The following is a 25,828-nucleotide window of genomic DNA, read 5'->3' as shown; positions in this document are numbered from 1 at the left end:
CAGTTGAATATGCTACAAAGACAACATATTTGATGTGTAAACTGATAAACTTTTTTTTTTTCCAAATAATCATTAACTTTAGAATTTGATGCCAGCAATACGTGACAAAGAAGATGGGAAAGGTGGCAATAAATACTGATAAAGTTGAGGAATGCTCATCAAACACTTATATGGAACATCCCACAGGTGTGCAGGCTAATTGGGAACAGGTGGGTACCGTGATTGGGAATAAAAGCTGCTTCCATGAAATGCTAAGTAATTCACAAACAAGGATGGGGTGGGGGTTACCACTTCATATGCAAATTGTCGAACAGTTTTAGAACAACATTTTTCAATGAGCTATTGCAAGGAATTTGGGGATTTTACTATCTACGGTCTGTAAAATCATCAAAAAGTTCAGAGAATCTGGAGAAATCACTGCACGTAAGCGATGATATTACGGCCTTTTGATCCCTCAGGCGGTACTACATCAAAAACCGACATCAGTATGTAAAGGATATCACCACATGGGCTCAGGAACACTTCATAAAACCACTGTCAGTAACTACAGTTGGTTGCTACATCTGTAAGTGCAAGTTAAAACTGTACTATACAAAGCCAAACCCATTTATCAACAATATTCTGAAACGCCGCCGGCTTGGCTGGGCCCGAGCTCACCTATGATGGACTGATGCAAAGTGGAAAGGTGTTCTGTGGTCTGCTGAGTCCATATTTCAAATTATATTTGGAAACAGAGGACGTGGTGTCCTCTAGAAAAAAGAGGGAAATAACCATTCGGATTGTTATAGGCGCAAAGTTCAAAAGCCAGCATCTGCGATGGTATGGGGTTGTATTAGAGCCCAAGGCATGGGTAACTTACACATCTGTGAAGGCACCATTAATGCTGAAAGGTCCATACCGGTTTTGGAGCAACATATGTTATCATCCAAGCAACGTTATCATGGACGCCCCTGCTTATTTCAGCAAGACAAGTGTTACAACAGCGTGGCTTCGTAAAAAAAAAGAGTGCGGGTACTTTCCTGGCCCGCCTGCAGTCCAGACCTGTATCCCATTAAAAATGTTTGGTGCATTATGAAGCGTAAAATACGACAGCGGAGACCCCGTACTGTTGAACGACTGAAGCTGTACATAAAACAAGAATGGTAAAGAATTCCACTTTTAAAGCTTCAACAATTGGTTTCCTCAGTTCCCAAACGTTTAAGTGTTGTTAAAAGAAAAGGTGATGTAATACAGTGGTGAACATGTCCTTTCCCAACTACTGTGGCACGTGTTGCAGCCATGAAATTCTAAGTTAATTATTATTGGAAAAAAAAATAAAGTTCATGAGTTTGAGCATCAAATATCTTGTCTTTGTAGTGCATTCAATTGAATATGGGTTGAAAAGGATTTGCAAATCATTGTATTCTGTTTATATATACATCTAACACAATTTCCCAACTCATATGGAAACGGGGTTTGTACATAATATCCAAGGCATATTCAGGTAGAAATTACACATTTTAAAGATGATCAAACATCTTTGACAATCAAAGCAGGGCCGCAACAATCCACAATGTGGTCGCATGTTTATGCGTGGGTCATTCTCCCAATATGCAGATGAACTCCAGATGCAATGTGCAGGTAAGAAAATTATTTATTGTCCATAAATCGTTCGAATAAGGGCTAGTGCGTCTGCCTCACAATACGAAGTTCCTGTAGTCCTGGGTTCAAATCCAGGCTCGGAGTCTTTCTGTGTGGAGTTTGCATGTTCTCCCCGTGAATGCATGGGTTCCCTCCGGGTACTCCGGCTTCCTCCCACTTCCAAAAACATGCACCTGGGGATAGGTTGATTGGCAACACTAAATTGGCCCTAGTGTGTGAATGTGAGTGTGAATGTTGTCTGTCTATCTGTGTTGGCCCTGCGATGAGGTGGCAACTTGTCCAGGGTGTACCCTGCCTTCCGTCCGATTGTAGCTGAGATAGGCGCCAGCGCCCCCCGCGACCCCAAAAGGGAATAAGCGGTAGGAAATGGATGGATGGAAATCGTTCGAATGACAAAAATACAGCATGCCGATAGCACGAGGAGCTAATGGAATAGCTAACAAGAAAACAAATGGATAAGAGTAGCTCAGGAATCCAGAAGTAATCAACGTAATGTGTTGCATGGAAGCGTATAAGTCGGCCAGACAGTGTGTGGCAAAAAACAGTAATATGTAGCTCCCTGATTAGTGCCCAGGAGCAGGTGAGTGTCCCTAACACTAATCGGCACCAATGGCAACCAAAACACATACCTAGGGATGCTGAAAACAGAACCGAGGTAGTTAAACTAATAGAACAAAACATGATTCGGGCAACGGATCATTACAATTAATGCGTGAAATTGTGTGGCTCCTCCTATGAATGCAAGGGCTTTCACAGCAGGAATATGAATTTTGTCCATCCATCCATTTTTTACCGCTTTTCCCTTTCGCGGTGGCGAGGGGTGCTGGAGCCTATCTCAGCTGCATTCCGGTGGAAGGTGGTGTACACCCTGGACAAGTCACCACCTCATCACAGGGCCAACACAGATAGACAGACAACATTCACACTCCCATTCACACACTAGGGCCAATTTAGTGTTGTATTCTTACAAAATACAAAATCTGACAAGAAACTAACACACTGCAGGTATTTTTTTTTTATTGTCTTTTAAAGCGGGTTTATTTCCTTTTTGTGTTGTTAGGTAAAAGAGCATAATGTTTAGAACCCATTTCATTAAAGTAAATTAACTCTCCAGTCGTGGAATTAAAACTTGAAAATGATCTCTCTGTTGTGTACCAGGTAAAGGGAAGGAGGCAAAACCAGGACAGAACTGCGGTTTTAGAAGGTTTATTAAAACCTTTGATGAATGTGTCGGGTGTGTATGCTACCACTAGAGAATGAATGCGGACGATGTGTGGAAATAACAATGTGGAATTTACCAGAGGGTGTTGCCTGTGCATGTTGGATGTTTCTTTCGTAGAATCCAAGGGGGAAGGCAAAGAGGCTGTCAACAGGGAGGCAAGCGGTCGGGGTCTGGAGAGAGGCAAGGATGTCCGGTTCTAAGCAGTAGTCAAGGATCGGGGAGGGCAAGCAAAGATCCAGGTGGAGGTCGTGAGGCAGGACACGATCACAGAAGACACTGTGGAAAACACAAAAGACATCAAGTCAGGATCGAGGAAGAGCACAAGAAGGCAAGCAAAGAACGAGGGAGTGGTGCCAGACGTGATGCTTACTCAAGGGAGATTGGCTACGTTCTGGCGAAGGTCTCCTGGCTTCACTGTCATAGTCACCTCCAGTGTTGCTTTGTGTGCAAGTTCTGAAATTTAGGTTATCTGAACAATATCCGGTTTCATGGTGGGAGAGGGGTTATTGCGTCTTCCTCACAATATGAAGATCCTGACTAGTCCTTGGTTCAATCCCGGGCTCAGGATCTTTTTGTGTGGAGTCTGCATGTTCTCCCCGTGAATGTGTGGGTTCCCTCCGGGTACTCCGGCTTCCTCCCACTTCCAAAGACATGCACCTGGGGATAGGTTGATTGGCAACACTAAATTGGCCCTAGTGTGTGAATGTTTTCTGTCTATCTGTGTTGGCCCTGCGATGAAGTGGCGACTTATTCAGGGTGTACGACGCTTTCCGCCCAATTGTCGCTGAGATAGGCACCAGCGCCACCCGCGACCTCAAAGGCAATAAGCGGTATAAAATGGATGGATGGATGGGATGGATGAACAATATCCAGTGTTGTGGTATTTCAATTAACTGGAATCCAGGGTGCTGTGGGGCCCTATTGTAGTAAATCACACCTGAGCCTTCATCAAATCTTTATGAGACACGTAAATAATGTGTTACGGAACATTTTACATTAATCAATCTAGGCATTTAGTCAGGACACTCCTCACTCTGTTGCCTTCACCTTCACTGTCCATTCCTTTTTGGTGAATTTATATACTCTGGACCTACATGTTGAGTCCGCGACATACATGGCGGACAATAACTGATACAGTCTGCTTTGCCGGTCCAAATGCATTTGCCGTTTTCCTTGACAGCCAGGTAATACAAAGCTCACGCTACCTTTTTTAACACATCCACGAAAGCTTGCATTCCCGTTGTCTCTCCTTCAACAAATGGACAAAGTTTTTCGGTAAGTAGAAATGCAGCTGACACGGCCGGACATTGGAAAGTTCTCTTGCAGTCTGAGAAGTGTTGTATCCGAAATAGCTGCAAAGGCTTTCTCTTAAAGTATTCATGTGTGATTTCCACAAGCGTCTTTACATGTAGAAGAAGGAGAAACACGGGCATGTCTGGATGACTCGCCTTCATATTTTCAGTGGTTAGCTCCGAGTTAAGGAACCGCTTTATTATGAATCTGGCCTTGTCGTGTTCTTTCTGACGTCACTTGCTGTGTGAGCGCCGTCTTTCTGGCGTCATTTCCTCTCCAAACTCAGTTTGTAAACAATCAATGAGTCCATACAAAGCTAAGTGCCGTAGATTCAAGAAATACACAGCTGACTTACCCGTGTAGAAATTTGTCCGAGGAGGGGGACCTTAAACGCTGGTTTAGTGTGGGTGAGATGGGGCTTAAGCTAAATAATTATTTGTTTAAGGGGTTAAACGACTTAGTGTAGACATGGCCTAAATCAACCCACACCGTTATCCAGCAACTATAAAATTATAAATTTTTACAATTTTATTTTTAACAGCCCATATACTCTGGGTTGACATAAAACATCTCTCTCTCAATCATCTGTCTTCTTTTTTCATCCTTTCCTGCAGCCATTTGTGCGTAACTTGGTCAGTTTAGAGGACACGCTAAAGAGTTTCAGTCCTCATAAATCATACTGCGAGCGCTAACTTATTGTATCTTCATTTCATCCTCCCAGTATTTTCTGCATATATGTGAAGACAGACACGCTAAATGCATTGCACTTTTTACTTTGCTCAGTTAAGACACGCAATACTCTGTGCACAAGCTTAGTAGATACGATTTGTGTGTGCTATAAAGGTTGCACATCTTTTAAAGACCTACTGAAACCCACTACTACCGACCACGGAGTCTGATAGTTTATATATCAATGATGAAATATTAACATTGCAACACATGCCAATACGGCCTTTTTGGTTTACTAACTTGCGATTTAAAATTTCCCGCGAGTTTCTTGTTGAAAACGTCGCGGAATGATGACGCGTGCATGTGACGTCACGGACTGTCAGGAAATATTAGCGCTGCACTACTAGCGGCTAAAAGTCGTCTGCTTTAATCGCATAATTACACAGTATTCTGGACATCTGTGTTGCTGAATCTTTTGCAATTTGTTCATTTAATAATGGAGACTATAAAGAACAATGCTGTTGGTGGAAAGCGGTGGATTGCAGCTGTCTTTAGCACCGAGACATAGCCGATGTTTCTTTGTTTGTTGTGAAGCAGAGCGGTCAAGCGAACATGTTTACTCTACGTCAACCAGCATGTTTTTGGATGGGAAAATTGTGATATATATCTTACCAGAGACATCATTGGATTATTCGTCGTCCTGCAGCAGCTGTCAAAAAAGGCAGCTGTGAGCTTGGCTCCTCGGCTTCTCTTTGAGACACTGCGTGTTCACCGCAGCCATCCGACCTCAAGGTATGTCTCTACAATCTCACTAAAACACTATTAAAACAATAACCAGATAAGGGATCCTCCAGAATTATCTTAGTAAATGTGTCTAATTACATCTTATACGCTCACACTGCCGCCGCCCGGAGCCATCGCTTTTTTTCCCCCTTTTTATTTATTTATTTTTATTTTTTTTATTTTTTATTTTCTAGTCCTTCACTATCAATATCCTAATTCATGAATCTTTAATCCTCGCTCAAATTAATGGGGAAATTGTCGCTTTCTCGGTCCGAATTGCTCATACTGCTGGTGGCTCCCATTAAAAACAATGTGAATATGTGTGGAGCCCTGCAACTTGTGACGTCACACGCACATACTTCCGGTAAAGGCAGGGCTTTTCTATTAGCGACCAAAAGTTGCGAACTTTATCGTGGATGTTCTCTACTAAATCCTTTCAGCAAAAATATGGCAATATCGCAAAATGATCAAGTATGACACAGAGAATGGACCTGCTATTCCCGTTTAAATAAGAAAATCTCATTTCAGTAGGCCTTTAATACATGCAAACCTTTAGTAGATCAGGCCCAAAGTATGTGTGCATGTCATTTTGCGTATGATGCAGGGGGGAGCAGGAAGTTCTCATCTTTCCCATCAGTCCAACTGTGCCCCTTTTTAGCTAGACTTCCGAAGTTCATCAAGCTTGCTTTTTTACACCTCCCCCTGCTTCATTGACACACTCACACACACACACACACACACACACACACACACACACACACACACACACACACACACACACACACACACACACACACACACACACACACACACACACACACACACACACACACACACACACACACACACACACACACACACACACACACACACTTTCCCCATCAGTGCACTTGACAGAATCTGGGTCTACCGCTACACATCAAAGGTTGTGAGTGGGGAAACAGCCATGGTAAAGACTGTGAGGAGACCCCCCAGCCCCTGTCCTCCTCCTTATCTTGGGACCCCCGTCTATCTCTTTTGTCATGGCACTTTTTTTTTTTAATCCCCCTGCTCTTTTTCCCCTCACCTTTCCTATTCATTTGGGAGACTGTAAAAAAGGGAGGGTTGCCAAGTTCATAAAGGAGTTCTGCTCTACTTTAGAGCTGCATTGGGGGACTGGATTGGGTGGGATTGTGTCGAATGAGTGTGTGAAGATCCACACACTTGCATACTGAGCGCAATGCGTTTCTTTCACCTTCAACACACATCTCTCTGAAAGGTGAACAAAGGCAAGGTTCCAGTGATGGAATGTTTTATGAAGCAATGAGAAGGTTAGTAAGAGGTGACCAGATGCCCCAGTTTGGCCCTTCGAGTTTCAACAAATGTCTACAAAACAACTAAATACTTATTATTCATAGTGTCTTCTGTCAATATTTCAAAGGGGAAACTGTCCCACTCATCATTACCCAGCGCAATTAAAAAAAAAAGGATTATTCATCACATACAAATTCGACATTCATTGGTTTTAGATAGTTGTCTTTTGTGTCAGTCTCTTTATTTTCTTTGAAATACATTCTCAGATAAAGTATGAGCAGGTGTGTCCAGACCTTGGACTGGTACTGCACTCTGCATGGTTATGAAATAGGATTATTAGGCTAATCAATTCACTTTTAAATAGTTCTCAGGTATTTCATACCCCAAAGTGTTGGTAATTTTTCCTATTTTCTCTAGCATTTCTGTATATGGCGGCACTTTTAGGACATTGACTTCCTTAAAATTGTATTTATAGTTACTTTATAGTTACACATTTGCATTGTCATAAACGTAATGTAAACAATACATTTTATTTCAAAGCAATTGTCTAAAAACTCAAATACACTTTAGTAAGCAATACAAGTACAATATTACAATACACTCTCTTAAAAACCGAAAACTAGGAATTGAATTACTCATTAAAAGGTATATTAAAAAGGTGCTTGAAGTTAGGGATGGCTACTGATTATGGTTCTTTTATCGGTACCGACCAAAGTCTGTCGATGCTACCGGGTATCAATTCACGTAAAATCAAACTGTGCCACATTTTGATAGCTTTCTTGCATGTGACGTCACATTTAGTTGCAGACTCTCCACCGGCTTAAGCACTTGGTTGGGAAACAAGCTGTCAAGCATTCAGAGAGGACTTAGCTGGACTCCCTATCGAGGTCATGTTCCAATTTTCCATTCCAGTAAAGAAAAATAAAGGTGTTCAAAAGTACAGTCAGGCTAAACTTTTTAAAATGGCAAATTCAACATATTCAAATTTGCTAATCAAACCTACAACTAATATATATGTGTAGCAAGATCCTGCTTGTTCTTCTGGGAGCACAGGGAAGGAGCAGCACACTCGAAGCAGGTTTACACTTTTTAATTACTGTTTGTTCACACAAATGTCAGTTTTGGCTTTTCAGCCCGTACTTGCAATCCACAATGTTCGTTTTAGTTATTTCTTTACTTCGGCTTTTCAGTCGATCGTCCTCCGCTCCGCGTGTGTCCTCCGCTCCGCCTGTGTCCTCCTCCTCAAGGTTTCCTGCGCCGCTAATAAAGGAACAGGTGATTAGATAACTCGTTCCAGCTGAGCTCATCTACTCACCTGTCAGCTGCTTCATGGCCGATCGCTGCACACACCCCGCCCGCAGGGAACGCGTGGACCACGCCCCTGCCACATGCCTCCACCGCCAGACTCAGGCCGGACACCCGTCTGGCCGCGCCCACTCCCCCCCCCCTCCCCTGGACGAGAGAGGAAGTCGGCCACGGCCATCTGCATGCCCGGCCTGTGGACCACCCGGAAGTTGTAGGGCTGTAATGCCAGGTACCACCGGGTGATCCGCGCATTGGCGTCCTTCATGCGGTGGAGCCATTGTAGCGGTTTGTGGTCTGAGCAGAGACTGAAGGCGCGCCCCAGCAGGTAGTAGCGGAGGGCCCCCACCGCCCACCGGATGGCGAGGCACTCCCTCTCCACTGTGCTGTACCTCGCCTCCCGGTCCGAAAGCTTCCGGCTGATGTACAGTACGGGGCGGTTGGCGCCCTCTACCCGCTGTGACAGTACCGCCCCCAGTCCTCGGCTCGACGCGTCCGCCTGCAGACAAAAAGGGATGTTAAAATTTGGCATGTGCAGTACCGGCTCCTCACAGTGCTGCTTTTACCTTCTCAAATGCCCGCTGGCACTGCTCCGTCCACTGGACCACTTCTGGAGCACCTTTTCGGGTGAGGTCAGTCAATGGGCCGGTCCATTCCGCGAACTGGGGAATGAACCGGCGGTAATAGCCTGCCAATCCCAAAAACTGGCTCACCTTTTTTTTCGTCTCGGGAGGTGGACAGGCCGCGGTAGCCACCGTTTTGTCCACCTGGGGCCGCACCTGTCCCCCCCCAAGTGGTACCCCAGATACTGTACCTCCCTCCGGCCAACGGCGCACTTCGCCGGGTTGGCGGTGAGCCCCGCTCGCCTCAGGGACTCGAGCACCGCCCCCACCCGCCGTATGTGCTGTTCCCAGCTGCTACTCTGGATGATTACATCATCCAGGTAGGCTTCCGCGTATGCCGCATGGGGTCGCAGCACCCGGTTCATGAGGCGCTGGAACGTGGCCGGCGCACCGAACAAGCCAAACGGAAGTGTCACGAATTGGTACAAACCTTCGGGAGTAGCAAAGGCCGTTTTTTCTCGGGACTCTGGAGACAAGGGAGTCTGCCAGTAGCCCTTCGTCAAATCCAGTATAGTAAAAAAACGACCAGTGCCCAGCCGATCTAGGAGCTCGTCGACCCGAGGCATCGGGTACGCGTCAAAACGTGAAATGTCATTCACCCTGCGGTAATCCACACAGAACTGCACAGTCCCATCCTTCTTCCCTACTAAGACAATGGGACTGCACCATGCACTGTGGGATTCTTCTATCACCCCCAACGCAAGCATAGTTTTTAATTCTTTCCGAACCACTTTACGCTTGTGTTCGGGCAGCCGATATGGCCGAGACCGCACCGTGATGTCGGACAAGATCCGTGCGCCCGGGCCGAGAGGAGAACACATCTGAGTAGCGCCGCTGTAATTCAGCCACCTCCGCTCTCTGGGCCAATGTGAGCTGGTCATCACAGGGAAGCTGAGGAGTTGGGCCAGAGCGCGGGCTCTCTGGCCCCAACTCCTCTTCCTCCCCCCCTCTACTGTAACCATGGCGACAGGCTCGGCCTCTCTCCATGCCTTCAGCAGGTTCAAATGGTATATTTGAGTGTCTCCGCGTCGGACCGAGTGCCGGACCTCATAATCGACATCCCCCACTTGCCATGTGACCTCAAAGGGTCCTTGCCACTTTGCAAGTAATTTGGAACTTGACGTTGGAAGCAACACAAGCACTTTTTCTCCCTGTGAAAATTTACGCAGTTGGGCCGGCGTATTATACTTACGCTGTCGACGCTCTTGGGCAAGGCGCAAATTCTCACGTGACAAGTGCCCCACCTTGTGGAGTTTTGCCCGCATGTCCAAGACGTATTGAATCTCATTTTTGCTGGAGCTTGGACCGTCCTCCCAGCTTTCCTTAAGGACGTCCAATACTCCACGGGGCCATCGGCCGTACAGCAACTCGAACGGTGCAAAACCGAGGGAGGCCTGAGGTACCTCCCGCATCGCAAACATTAGGGGTTCCAACCATTTATCCCAATTTTGTTTGTCCTCGTGCATAAATTTACGGATCATGGTTTTAAGCGTTTTGTTAAACCTCTCCACCAGCCCGTTCGTTTGTGGATGGTATACGCTGGTGCGGATGGCCTTAATCCCCAGTAATCCGTAAAGTTCCTTTATCGTGCGTGACATAAAGGACGTGCCCTGGTCCGTCAAAATCTCTTTCGGGATTCCGACGCGGGAAATAACCGTGAATAGTGCTTGCGCCACACTCTTGGCGGGGATGGAGCGCAGTGGCACTGCTTCGGGATACCGCGTTGCGTAATCCACCAGAACTAACACAAAGCGGTATCCCCGTGTGCTTGGGTTAAATGGTCTGATGAGGTCCATCCCAATTCTTTCGAACGGGACCTCCATGAGTGGTAATGGGCGTAAAGGCGCCTTTGGGGTGGCTGCGGGGTTCACCCGCTGGCAGTCCGGACAGGCCGCGCACCATCGGCGTATGTCTGCCCGGAGGCCCGGCCAATAGAATCGGACCATGACCCGATTAAGTGTTTTATCATATCCTAAATGGCCAGCCATGGGATTGAAATGTGCCGCCTGGAAAACCATTTCCCGGCGGCATTTTGGCACCAACAATTGGGTGTACTCTTCCCCGGTTTGCGTGTCACGGCCCACTTGATACAGTCTATCCCTAATAATGGAAAAATGGGGGAATACCCGCGCTTTCCCCGGGCGCACCAGCTGACCGTCCACAAAATTGACCTGATCCCAGGCCTCGCGCAAAGTTTCATCACGGGCCTGCTCGAGAGGAAAATCCTCCGTAGGTTGCCATCGGAGGCCCGGGGGGGCTTCCCGCGAAGCCCCCACCGGTTCCCGCCCGCCGCTGAGAACTGCGCGGATACTCCCCTTGCCTACTATCCGTGAACGCACCCCCACACAATGTGTCACCAATTGATTGAATCCTGGCCAATTCGTTCCCAAAATTATAAGGTGCGTAAGTTGCGCGCTTACGGCAACCTTAACTTTATGCTTTTGGTTTTTATACAGAATTTCCACTGGCACAATCGGATATTTGTGTATATCCCCATGCACGCACCTAATTTGTATACGTGTTGCATGCACCAAAGCCCCGGGCCGAACCAGGTTTGGGTGGATCATGGACTGCCTGCAGCCCGAATCCACCATCGCCCGGTATGTACTCCCTTGTATCCTTACCGGTACGCCGTACGTCTCTCCTAGAGCGGGGGCGGATGCTGGAGGCCCGGCAACACCTGCCCCGCCTCCATCACCGAGCACTCCCGGGGCATGTGCCCAGGTTGTCCGCACCCCCAGCACACCGGCCCTGGTATTTGAGGTGCACTCCGTGAGAGAAGCCCCCTCTCAGCAGTGCCGGGACCCTGAAACACACAGGAAGACACCCCATCATTCCCTTGTGGCCCCCCCCAGTGATGTGTGTGTCTGTGTGCGTGCGAGTGTGTTCGTGTGGGTACCCTGGCTCTCGGCCGTAATTTTTCCCGGCTTGCCGAATGTCTGGTTCCCCCCTCCCCATATCTGGGCGAGTCATCGTGGACCCGGGGCGGTTTTCTCAGTTCTTGCCGTTGTCGTCTCCCGGTGCACCGCCAGGTGTTCCTCCACCATTCTCACCGCTGTTTCCACGTCCGGCGGACTGTGGTACCGCACCCACTTGGAGGTTTTCACCGGGATGTCCTCCAGGAATTGCTCCAGCACCATCGCCTCCAACGTCTCGGTGTCCCGCCCGTTGGGCTGGAGCCACCGGGTCGCCTCATCCCTTAGCCGGTGCGGGAATACGAAGGGCCGGTCATCCGACGCCAGCCTCATGGCCCGGAACCTTCGGCGGTGATCTTCTGGGCTGCTGCCGGCCCGGTCGAGGATGGCGTGCCGTTGGTTGGCATAGTGCGTGCGGGCCGACGCCGGGAGACTCAACGCCGCCCGCTGCGCCTCTCCCATCAGGAGCGGCAGCAGCCTCGCGCCCCATTCTGCCTCCGGCAATTTGCATGACCTCGCCGTGGCCTCAAACACGTCCAGGAAGGTCTGTGCGTCCTCCCCCTCCACCATGCGCTCCATGGAGGCCGAGCCTCCCGCTGATTCCGTGCGGCTCATCCAGGCCAGCAGCACCTGGGTCTGCAGCCGGTTTGCCGCCGACACCTCGGCCAAGGCTTGGCCCAGCGTTTGCAGGGTTGGTGATGACATCTTTCCGTGATTATTTTCGTTGGGCGCCACTGTAGCAAGATCCTGCTTGTTCTTCTGGGAGCACAGGGAAGGAGCAGCACACTCGAAGCAGGTTTACACTTTTTAATTACTGTTTGTTCACATAAATGTCAGTTTTGGCTTTTCAGCCCGTACTTGCAATCCACAATGTTCGTTTTAGTTATTTCTTCACTTCGGCTTTTCAGTCGATCGTCCTCCGCTCCGCGTGTGTCCTCCGCTCCGCCTGTGTCCTCCTCCTCAAGGTTTCCCATGCCGCTAATAAAGGAACAGGTGATTAGATAACTCATTCCAGCTGAGCTCATCTACTCACCTGTCAGCTGCTTCATGGCCGATCGCTGCACACACCCTGCCACAATATGTTACAATTAAAAAGCTGGTTTGTAATAAACACAATATTTATGGTACAACCACTTTGTAGGACTCAATATTCACACATTCAACATAATGGCAAAGACTACTTTCTCCCTATGGCAACACACTTTAGTCTACAACACTACTGCCATCTATCCATCCATCCATCAATTTTCTACCGCTTATTCCCTTTCGGGGACGCGGGGGGCACTGGCGCCTATCTCAGCTACAATCGGGCGGAAGGCGGGGTACACCCTGGACAAGTCGCCACCTCATCGCAGGGCCAACACAGATAGACAGACAACATTCACACTCACTTTCACACACTAGGGCCAATTTAGTGTTGCCAATCAACCTATCCCCAGGTGCATGTCTTTGGAAGTGGGAGGAAGCCGGAGTACCCGGAGGGAACCCACGCATTCACGGGGAGAACATGCAAACTCCACACAGAAAGATCCCGAGCCTGGATTTGAACCCAGGACTGCAGGACCTTCGTATTGTGAGGCAGACGCACTAACCCCTCTGCCACCGTGAAGCCCATCTAATGCCTTTGAATTATAACTGCATGCAATGTCTACACTATATTACAGTACAGTACAGTATTTGCAAATGAGACACAGAAGTGTACGAAAACTGGACAACACAGCTCAGTGTTGATGTAAATGTATACATTTTTTAAACATTAATATTTAGTAACACATTTGAACACACACAAAAGTACCAGGAAATTGACACCGTTAAGTATATTCCCAGGCACCGGGAATCTGCACCATATCGATTCTAATGTGAAAGGTACCCTTTCCTACTTTTAATGTTTCTTATTATCCAATATACACCCACGAACTATAAGGTCATCATGTATTTCAAATAAAAAAAATACTGCGTACAGTTGGTCTGTCAGTCTATGATGTATAACTTCAAACAGCAGTGTATGTAGTATTTACATTTGTGAAAAAAAACATATGTGCTAAAACATTTCATATAACAATTATAATTACTGAAAGAATACACGTGTATGATACAGTCAGTATTGAAGCTTCACAGACAGCTCATGTTGAAATATAGAGTAGAATTCTTGAAGTCTTTCAAAATGAAGACGTGCAGACCATGGGTTGCTCAGTCACAGTTTCAGTCGGTTCACCTTCAGAGAAAACCTCAACTCTCTTCTTGTCAGGTTTACGTCTTGCCTGCTTTGCAGCAGAAAATGTGGCTTTCGAAACGAGCTCTGCCGTCTTTGGGCCAGAATGCAGGAAAGATATCGGTCCAAAACCACAAACAGATAAAAAGACAAACAAGCAAACATGTAAGCGCAACTGCATCTATGTTTTCACGAAATGAAAGGGAAAGTCAGGGAAGTAGAAATAGATTTTAATTTGAAAGGGGAACTGCACTTTTTTTTTTTTTATTTTGCTTATCGTTTGCAATCATTTTGAATCACATGACGACAAATTTATTTTTTTAATGCATTCTCCCTCGTAAATAAACGTATTAGAATGGAGCTAATGGGATGTCTTCTATTGTGACCATAAAACTCAATAAATAACCATCCAAAAACCATCAACAATACTCCATGGACATTTCATGACTTAAATATTTACCAAATGTAACGGACTCGTGCCGTCTTGCGGGTTCCATGGACCACCAAGCACAAACATTTGCTCGCAGGGTAGTCTTCTTAATTTTTTTAAATAAGACAAGTCTTTTGCGGGTTGCTTTGCTCGTTCCTCCGTGTAGATTTTCAGCCGTCCACATCGTTTTTGTCTGCCTCTTGCTCTCGTTCTCCTCCTCGTTGCATGCGCTGTTGTTTGTTCTCTCGTCACTCCCTCTTGTTCCTTCCTCGTTTCTCCACCTCTCTCCTCGTTGTTCACGGCTGCGGGCCTTTTTAACATTGCGAGATAATTTATTAATTGTTTCCAGGTGCGCGATCCACGCACCTGATCTCGTTTGTGGCGTCGCTCCCGGCACGCCCCGCTCCGCCTCTCCACACCAAGTATTAGCCATATTTTTATTATAAGAACTAACGCAGACAAACTATTTATAGAGGCGCTATATAAATATATTGACATTATTGGCCAATGAGCTGCTTAATTTGCCTCAAAGATTGTATAAGTTTATTTCTAGATCATAAACAATGCATTTTACCTTGATAGTAGAAGGATGGAGACATAATCTGACAAGTTGGTCAACTTTGCCATCCAATATAGACTCGGGATGGCAAGGAAGACACAAACAATGGCTTGGGTCTACCCTCTTTTCTACTTTGCGTGGATTCTTCATCTCAATGTAAATCAATAAACATCCTAACAGTCGCCATCCTAGTGAGAGCAAACATTGTACAGTAAGTGATGTTTTATTATGTTTGTTAGCTATCATGAAGTCTGCAGTGAGTAATAATCAGTGACGTGGTTAAAGGAAAAAGCAAACATTGTGATGTGTTTTTGGAATGAATATGCCACGGTATTCTTAAAATGAGCAAAATATGTAAATATTACATGTTCTTATAAATGGTCCTGTTACTACATTAGATATACAATAAACTTACATCATGTATATAACACATGGATGGAGGTGTTTGCGTGCTTTTTGGGTGGAATAGGTTGAACGGAAGTAAACAAATAAGGCTACTGTGCAGCAAACATCTATCCATCCATTTTCTACTGCTTATTCCCTTTGGGGTCGTGGGGGGCGCTGGTGCCTATCTCAGCTACAATCGGGCGGAAGGCGGTGTACACCCTGGACAAGTCGCCACCTCATCGCAGGGCGTGCAGCAAACAGAGTGCGACTTATCGGAGTACGCAATGGGCCGAGATTTTAACACTAAATGCAGGTAGAAGCAAAAAATGCAACTTATGCATTGGAATCTATCCCTATACTTTATCAGAAAAAAATTTGTCGAGTGATGTCAAGGTTTATGCGTGGATGAGGTTCCCAGACATGTCGCACTATCATCATTCTCCACGACAAAACAGATGAAAACATGGAGGTCTACAACTTCTTTTTATGTAAAATAAAGGTACAAATATAAGATAATACTTAAATGGGTAATACTCAATGTCCAAAGTATCTCAAACTAACCTTTAATGAAGTGATCACTGCAAATGTGTGCATTCTTCGACTCTGCCTTCTTGGACTCCAGTGCTTGACACTTTTCTTGTTGTCTTTTGTAAAATCTTAAGAAACTTTTATCTTTTTCACGATTTAAATGGTTTAGACAGTCTAGAACAGGGGTCGGCAACCCGCGGCTCCGGAGCCGTATGCGGCTCTTGGAACACTCTGATGTGGCTCAGCTGCAAACTTGCCGACCTCCCTCATTTTGCGGGATTTCAGTGCCTCTCTCAGAAATCTCCCCAGGATAACATTCTGAGATTTTCACCCGGACAACAATATTGAGGGCGTGTCGTGATGGCAATACCTTAAATGTCCTCTCGACCATGTCGGCACGTCCGCTTTAATACTATGCTATCTGAGTGCCAGCCTGTCACGTCTAGTGTGCGGCTGCTGACTCAACGCGCAAGCGACTGTAAGGCATACTTGTCCAACAGCCATACAGGTTACAACGAGGGTTGTGATATAAACAACTTTAACACTCTTACTAATATGTGCCACACTGTGAACCCACACCAAACAATAATGACAAACACATTTTGGGAGAACACCCGCACTGTAACACAACATAAACACAACAGAACAAATACCCAGAATCCCATGCATCCCTAACTCTTCCGGGCTACATTATACACCCCCACTACCACCCCCACTCCCCTCTGTGCGTCGGTTGGGGCGGGCGGGGTTTGGTCGTAGCGTATAATGTAGGCCGGAAGAGTTTGGGATACATGGGATTCTGGGTATTTGTTCTGTTGTGTTTATGTTGTGTTACAGTGCGGATGTTTTCCCGAAATGTGTTTGTCATTCTTGTTTGATGAGGTTTCACAGTGTGGCGCATATTAGTAAGAGTGCTACAGTTGTTTATATCACAACCCTCTGTGTAACCTGTATGGCTGTTGAGCAAATATGCCTTGCAGTCGCTTATGTGTGTCTGCAGAATCCCTATACGACATGTGAATGGGTTGGTGAGCTTTTTTGTTGCGGTTGTAGAGGGAGCTAAACGCATTGTCATCATAGCACGCCCTTATTATTGTCGTTTGGGTCAAACTAGCAGACAATCGAGAGAATGGATGCTCTGAAACTCGGTAGTCTTCAGGAAAAATTGAAATGTTTGGCAAATGTGATGTTGTCAAGCGGCATTCAAATAAAACTCGCGGGCCACACTAATATTACATTTTCATATTAAGGTGTGGGCCGCGTGTCTGAGACCCGTTAATACATAGCACAAAGCAAAAAAAAACTTTGTACGCTGTGTTATTTCATTTTAAAATTCAAAAGAGTCTTGTGGCTTCCATAGTTTTCTTTATTTTGTGAAACGGGTCAAAATGGCTCTTTGAGTGGTATATGTTGCCGACCCCTGGCCTAGAATAAGGCAAGTATCGGGCATTTTTCTCCGAGAAAATGCTACCCAGGACGCCATGATAACAGATGCTCGCTAGCCCACTTCGAGTCTCGCTTAGTTATTTAGGCGGAAGTGACGTCAGGTGAATACAACCTACAGCAGAGTTTTTAACCACTGTGCCACAGCACACTGGTTACAGATGCAGTCTGTTGTGCCATGGGAGATTATGTCGTTTCACCTAATTAGGTGAAAAATATTTTTTGCATACCAGTAATTATTATCCACAAATAATGTGCCGTTGTTGAGTGTCTGTACTGTCTAGAGCTCGGCAGAGTAACCGTGTAAAAAGGTATCTAAAATAAACAGAAGGCGAGTGCCGCTAGGAAAAGGCATTGAAGCTTAGGTAAGGCTATGCAGAATGAAATTAAAACTGAGCTGGTTGCAAAGTAAACAACAACAGAATGCCGGATGACAGCAAAGAATTACAGCGTGTGGAGCAGAGATGGCGTCCACTAAGTACATCTGAACATGACATGACAATCAACAATGTCCCCACAAAGAAGGATAGAAACAACTGAAATAGTCTTGATTGCTAAAACAAAGCAGGTGTGGGGGGTATAGCGCTCCGGGAAAAAATTAAACTCAGACAGGAAAATACCAATAAAACAGGAAAAGCCACTAAAATAGGAGCGCAAGACAAGAACTAAAACATTTCACACAGGAAAACACCAAAAAACTCTAAATAAGTCAGGGCGTGATTTGACAGGTCGTGAAAGTACAACTACTTTGAGACAAGAGCTACAGTGGTTAATGTTTGAATTCATATCCAACGATTGCCAGAACAACTTTTTACTGTCAGTATCGGCTGCTGACTTTCATTTTTTTGTTTTCTGCTGGTGGTGTGCCTCTGCATTTTTTAAATTAAAAAAATCTGCCTTGGCTCAAAAAGGGTTGAAAAACACTGACATATAGAGCTACTTCTACAGGCTCCATTGTAAGCCGACTTACATTTATTTTGCTAGTTAGAATACACAAAACCAAGAAAAACATATCTGTTCTTATCCTACATAAGGATTGTAAATTATAGGCAAAATTCCCAAAAAAGTGCAGTTGCCCTTTTAAATGGGCTGTGCTGCTGCTGCTTGGTCCAGATCAAGGGTCGGCAAACCGCAGCTCCGGAGCCGCATACGGCTCTTTGGCCAGTCTGATGTGGCTCAGCTGCATAATCGCTGACCCCCCGATTATTTCGGGAGGTTTCCGGATTTTGGTGCATCTCCCGGAAATCCCCCGGGGCTAACTTTCTCCGATTTTCACCCGGACTGCAATATTGAGAGCGTGCCGTGATGGCTACACTTTTAACGTCCTCTAAACATGTCATACCATGCTATCTGCGTGCCGGTCGGACGCATGCATTTCGCTGCTTCTGTCTTTACACGTACGAGATTGCAAGGCATACTTGGTCAACAGCCATACAGGTTACACTGAAGGTTGTGATATAAACAACTTTAACACTCTTACTAATATGCCCCACACTGTGAACCCACACCAAACAAGAATGACAAACACATTTCGGGAGAACATCCTCACAGTGACACAACATAAACAGAACAGAACAAATACCCGGAATACCATGCATCCCTAACTCTTCTTGCCTACATTATACACCCCTGCCCCCCCAACCCTGCCCACCTCAACAGACGCACAGGGGGGACACTGGTGTGTATAATGTAGCCAGGAAGAGTTAGGGATGCATAGGATTTTGGGAATTTGTTCTGTTCTGTTTATGTTGTGTTACTGTGAGGATGTTCTCCCGAAGTGTGTTTGTCATTCTTGTTTGGCGTGTGTTCACAGTGTGGCACATATTAGTAAGAGTGTTAAAGTTGTTTATATCACAACCTTTCAGTGTGACCTGTATGGCTGTTGAACAACTATGCCTTGCAGTCGTGTATGTGTATGTGCGGAAGCACATTCAACATGTTATTGGGTTGGCAAGCCATTTGTACATGTTGTAGAAGGCGTCAAAGGCAGTGCCTTCACAGCACGCCCTTATTATTGTTATCTGGGTGAACATCAGCAGATATTCTCGAGTGTAGTTGCTATAGGAATTCGGGAGGGTTGGCAAGTGTAAAACTCATATAAAACTTGTGGGCTGCACTAACATTAAATTTTCTTATCAAGGTGCGGGCCCTGTGTCTGAGACCCCTGGTTTACACATAGCACAAAGCAAAAAAAAAACTCTTTATGCAGGGTTTTTTCTTTTTAAATTTCATAAGAGTTTTTGTGGCTCCCATAGTTTTCTTTACTTTGTGAAACGGGTCAAAATGGCTCTAATCGTGGTAAAGGTTGCCGACCCCTGGTCCAGATGAAGTGCATAGTAACTGGAAGCTGCACGGTTGAAACCACTGCACACACTGATACTGCTATCTCATTGATGTGATTTGGTAATGATTCCGTTCCCTTAAAGTGTATGCTTACAAATGTATATGCGCAGATTTCGCGCTGATACCACATCGCATCTTCACACACTTCCTACACCTGCACATAGAGTTACATGCATGTCTGTTTGACTGTTATCATTGCACTCAAGCCCTGCGATGAGGTGGCGACTTGTCCAGGGTGTACGACGCCTTCTGCCCGATTGTAGCTGAGATAGGCACCAGTGCCCCCCTTGACCCCAAAGGGAATAAGCGGTAAAAAATAAATGGATGGATGGGCATAGCACTCAAAGTTCATGTTTCTGCATGTGTGTGATTTTGGCACATAACTGTGTTTAGATTAGTGGTTCTCAACGGGGACCCACTGTCATGGCAAACAACAACCCAAACTCCAGGTATACAATATATATACAAATATTCATGGGGTGCCGAATGTAAAAGTTAAGTCAAACTTTTCTAGCAGATATAGTTCTCACGTTTAGGTTTAAATTAAAGGGGCTGTTTTCAACATTTACGCAGAATTCTAAAGGGCGTTAACATTCCAAGATATTTTACACACTATATCCCGTCCAATTGTGACTTCTAGGTGCCTAATGACGTAACAACATTTGTACGTAACACATGCATGCCTATTAGTTTTGGGCGTTGTTAGCTAATAGTAGCGATTTGGACAGTGTTAGCTGTGACTGAATGTATATTCTATCATAACAACAACATGACTGCAAATTGTTCTTTTCTCCTCCCTTGGACTGCTTTTGTATGTGTACACCTGCTCTCTGCGTGTAGGTGTTGACGAAAGAGGGTGAGTGACCGGCGTAAACATCAGTCATTTTATTCAGCATCAGGGGTTGGAATTGGGGATTAAATCACCAAAAATGATTCCCGAGCGCAGCCGCTGCTGCTGCTCACTGCTCCCCTCACCTCCCAGGGGGTGAACAAGGGGATGGGTCAAATGCAGAGGACAAATTCACCACATCTATTGTGTGTGTGACTATCAGTGGTACTTTAATTTAAACTTTAACGTCTTTGCCGCCCAACACAGCAAATGCTACATTTTTGTTTCATCTTACCACATTACATTTATTTTTAATCTCTTCAATATTCAAATTATAATACTACCAGTGATCTCTTTCTTACTGTAATGCTAATTATACAGACTTGACTTCACTTTTGCATAGTTCTTCCTGTTTTGTAAAATACACATTTCAATCAATCCAATACAAATTTATTTGATATTTATTTTAGGATTTTTGTGGGCGTTCAAATTATTTTTCTGTCTGCTAAAACAAACCTACCATGACAATAAGACTCTTCATGTGGTAAGTTGGTGAAGTCATTATGGGATTTTATTCAGATGTTAACAATTATAATCATACAAATTACACATACCCCCTCATGCACAACGATATGCAATATTTTGTTAAAGGATACATTCTGTAATAATATGTACTTATATCTTCAAGTGATCACAAGAATAAACCAACTCATCATATTACTACTTATCCCAAAAAATATAAATAAACAACACACTGAAGTTATGTTTTTTTTCCTATTTATTGTTGTATTGTAGCTATTTTAAGAGCACAACACCACTGTAAATAATCACCTGGTGGACGTGTTCCACCATTCAAGCCATACACTTGCACAGTGTAGTTAACCAGAGCCAGGCTGATGAACGACAAACGCATACATGCTTTCCCACCTCAAACTCTTTATCAAGTGGCCTTTGGCTCCCTGTGAAAAAAAAACCCAGTGGTAATCTAGTGTTGCCTGCTATTGGACACTCCCTCTGGGCTGCTGATGTGCCAAAGACCATCAATAGATGCATGAGTCAGACATTGTTTCGAATGAGTACAGGCTGTCCTGAGTCTATGCAGAGCGGCGTTTACTCATTCATGGACTGTACAGATGGATATGAACGGGGTTGAGAGCAAAGTTGTGACATAAGCAGAATTCACACGCATGCACAATGTGGCTATTGACAAGCGTGCTAAGCATCATTTCCATAAAGAGGGTTATGCCTCATTTAAGAACAATGGCATTTTGAGGCATTTCTCACTTAATGGCCTGCATGTCTATTATCATTCATACTCAGTTCAATTTCAAATAAATAGAAGCACCTGCACTATGCAAAGAGCTCAACTGACCCAAATGCAGCTTTCTCAAAACAACATAGTTTAACAATTGGGATTCATCTAGACCAGTGGTTCTCTAACTTTTTTTTTTAATCAAATACTATATCAAAAACAAACCCAAGTATTTTAATCAAAAACAAGGCAGAGGTTTTATTTAACAAGTATATTTAATATTTTTTGGCTACTGTAACAATACACACAGCAATAACACTGTGATTTGGCGTACTACTAGATGGAGCCTCCATCCATCCATCCATTTTCTACCGCCTATTCCCTTTTGGGGTCGCTGCCGCCTATCTCAGCTACAATCGGGCGGAAGGCAGCGTACACCCTGGACAAGTCGCCACCTCATGCGTACCACTAATGGTACACATACCACCATTTAAGAACAACGAATGTAGACAAACAATCAGAATGATAAAAAAACACTTTTCAGTACAATGCAGTTCAGTTTGATAGTAATATTGATCCATCCATCCCATCCATGCATTTTCTACCGCTTATTCCCTTTGAGGTCGCGGGGGGCGCTGGCACCTATCTGAGCTACAATCGGGCGGAAGGCAGTGTACACCCTGGACAAGTCGTCACCTCCTGCGTACCACTAATAATACACATACCACCATTTAAGAACAACAAATCTAGACATACAATCAGAATGATAAAAAAACACTTTTCAGCACAATGCAGTTCAGTTTGATAGTAATATTGATCATGTAAATTTAAAGTTGAAAGTTAACAGTAAACACCATTTTTTTTGCGATGTTCAGCATAAATTACAGCTTTATAGAAAAGATGTGAAAATGGTAAACAGCATTTGACCATTAACATAGAAAATAAAATTAAGATGGGTATATAAATAAATAAATACCATTTTAAACAGTAGGGGAAATTATTTAACAGAGATAATTGCTAAAATAGAAACACCAGTAAAAAAAAAAGAAGCAAAAATGGATGAAGCACTAGGTAAATGCCAGCAATTTAACTGTGATAATTGCAATATTTTAATTTCCTCATCTGAATGTACGGTATTTGATGAAGTTCTATAATTGCATTGACATCAGCACACTAATACCACTTGTCGATTCTCGGGCGTAACGGTTTCCCAACAAACACTGCAGTACCCGTACAGTCACAGATAAGAGCTGTTTATCTTTCCACTGTGGCATCCTTGTCAACACACAAATACTAACTTGGTAATTTGCTCTCTGCATCACTTCGCTGCTTTCCTGGCATGTTGACGTATGTGTTAAAGCTTCAGCTGCAAATGTGTTGTGTTGAGCAGTGCTATTATATTTCCTGCACAGACATTTGTGAACATATGCTGTCTGTCTGAGACGATGTGGTAACACACTTGGGTGCATTAGGCTGCAGGCACTCACACACATATGCAGCATGCGTGCACTGACAAGTACATAAACGGTCTTGAAAAAAGAAAAATAAACAGAAACACTAAAAGATTCCTTCTTAGTTAGAGTGAAATAATCACCACAGTTGACTATCACCCGCCTACTTTAACAGTACTTGGATTTTTTGGCTACTGATCAGAAGTAAAGATTGTGTTTTACAGGTTTGTAAAATGGATCAACACAATTCTAATGGCTTGCCTTGACTATTTGAAAGCAAACTTTCTGCAATGAAAAACATTAATCATGTTGTGTTTATTCATTCCATGTCATTGGTGTTGTCTAAATAGTTGTGTGTGGGCATTCCTTTTTCTTCTTTAGCTTTATATTGAATATTAAAAGAAGCTTGCTCTAAAATGCCCTGCCACTTACTAAAAAACTTTCAAAATATTTACTTTGCATTGTCTTACCATTCATCTAACCAGGTATCATCCCATCTCCCATTCCGACCTGGCAAATCTACAACAATCCAGATCTTGAATTTCACTCAACACATCAAAGAGGAGTTTTTGAAAAGACCCATGACCTGACCTGTCTGCAGCGTGCGATACCGTGAACTATCGCCTTCTACTGAAAAAGATAATGGAAGTGACAAACGGCCTGACATTTGCAGACATCATTGGACCTCGAGCCATTGTCCTAAACCCCCTTTACTGCACAACATTTACACCAATGATCAGTTAACAGATCAAATAACTGGACAATATTTCCGACAACCTCTGTTACCATTCCAAGACATTAGTCTCGAAGTAGCAGAAGCAAGCCTCTCCACAGGACTACTTTAACTCCCCTTTACTATGAACACCACTTGTGTGCCAACCCTGAAAACACTGGAGTATGCCCGTTCCACTCCAGGAGCTGTGAAGCCAACAGACCTCTCAACATCCAATGGTCTGGAACATCTCTCATTTCTTGCCCTGCCCGCACCCAATCGTTCTCAGAGTTACCGTGGATCAAAATCTCTTCTACAAGGGCATTAACAGCAACACCAAATCCAGAGTCAAAATAACATCTTAGAGAAACTTATCAACTCAAAATTAGGAGCTCAAAGGAACAACGGCCCTTGCTCTGTGCGATTCATCTTCAGAATATGTCTACCTGGCGGGGAGGGATCAGCCCTCTCAAAGAAGTGAGGCCTGGCACTGAGGAACACCTACCGCCTACTCACTATTATCGCAAACAATTTTCATCTTATCGCTGGTATTGTCTCTCCAAACAAGCAAGCACATTTGAGGTAACAAAGGTTCAAACAGAAGAATCTCGGGAGCATCAAACCCTAAGACGGGTCGGCAACCTTTACCCTTCAAAGAGCCATTTTGACCCGTTTCACAAAATACAGAAGACAATGGGAGCCGCAACCCATCCATCCATCCATCCATCCATTTTCTACCGCTTATTCGCGGGGGGCGCTGGCGCCTATCTCAGCTACAATCGGGCGGAAGGCGGGGTACACCCTGGACAAATCGCCATCTCATCGCAGGGGCAACACAAAGCGTTCTAGTAAATGTCTGTTGGTGGTCACCCAGATAACAATAATAAGGGTGTGCTATGAAGCTATTGCCTTAGACGCCTTCTACAACATGTACAAACTGCTTGCCAATACAGCAACATGTTGTATGTGGCTTCCGCAGATACACGTACACGACTGCAAGGCATACTGGGTGATACAGGTTACACTGAAGGTTGTGATATAAACAACTTTAACACTCTTACGAATATGCACCACACGGTGAACCCACACCAAGCAAGATTGACAAACACATTTCGGGAGAACATCCTCACAGTAACACAACATAAACGCAACACAGCAAATACCCGGAATATTTTGCATCTATGACTCTTCCTGACTATATTTTACACCCCGCTAGCACCCCCCCATGAACTCCGAGACATTCGAAACTTTTATTTCCAGTATTTTCTTTCCAAAAATTTCTTCGAAACAACTTTCTTCCACCAGTCTTTTTTTGCTTCCGACCTGCATCTGATTTGAGGCATTCTTGGTAAACGTGTCATGTTCGTAGCAAAATCATTTTTTGATGCTTTCTTCTATTTAAAATCAACCTAGCAATATGTGATGTAATATTTGTAATCTAGGACAATTTTACATCAGACCTTTGATACAACAGTGCTAGCCTGTTCACTCGTAAAGAGCAACAGATGCCTTGTTTTGATGTGATGTCTTAGTTCAACCGGAAATGCAAAACATAAATCCGCGCTAGAGGGAAATAAGCGCCCCTCAGTTTACGGGAGGCACATGGCGTGTGACCAATAGTCATATTACAGAGTGTGCATGGACACTGGGACTTCACAAGTAGGTGTAAACATTTAAAGAACCCTAACAATTTCAGAAATCAGACTAATTTAGTGCATGGGAACATAGTCATTGGAAAATGTTTACTTCTTGGTCCATTAATAAGATGAAGATACAGTTTATTTGTTATTCAACTCAAATATCTTTAGACCTGGCTCAAAACATGATCAAAAGAAAGGGTACACACATTTGGATTAAGTGAAAGTAGAGAATATCTGGACTTGGTCCCTTGCTGGCAGTTAAAATACCACACAATACTTTGCAAGACTTTGAAGTGTACCT

The 25,828-nt window shown here is 44.6% G+C and overlaps 1 long non-coding RNA gene across 1 annotated transcript; it reads right to left on the bottom strand.

The window, feature by feature from the left end:
• Positions 1–2,831: 2,831 nt before the first annotated feature.
• LOC133558807 (uncharacterized) lies at positions 2,832–11,625 on the bottom strand. The gene is made up of 2 exons (XR_009808008.1): positions 11,451–11,625; positions 2,832–3,139 (listed from the first exon to the last, which is right to left on the bottom strand). It is a non-coding gene; the product is annotated as an uncharacterized LOC133558807 (long non-coding RNA).
• Positions 11,626–25,828: the final 14,203 nt, after the last annotated feature.

The sequence above is a fragment of the Nerophis ophidion genome, linkage group LG09, assembly GCF_033978795.1.
Source record: "Nerophis ophidion isolate RoL-2023_Sa linkage group LG09, RoL_Noph_v1.0, whole genome shotgun sequence".
Taxonomy (NCBI): domain Eukaryota; kingdom Metazoa; phylum Chordata; class Actinopteri; order Syngnathiformes; family Syngnathidae; genus Nerophis; species Nerophis ophidion.
Note: the sequence above shows the minus strand (reverse complement) of the source record. Positions and strands in the feature narration are given on the sequence as shown.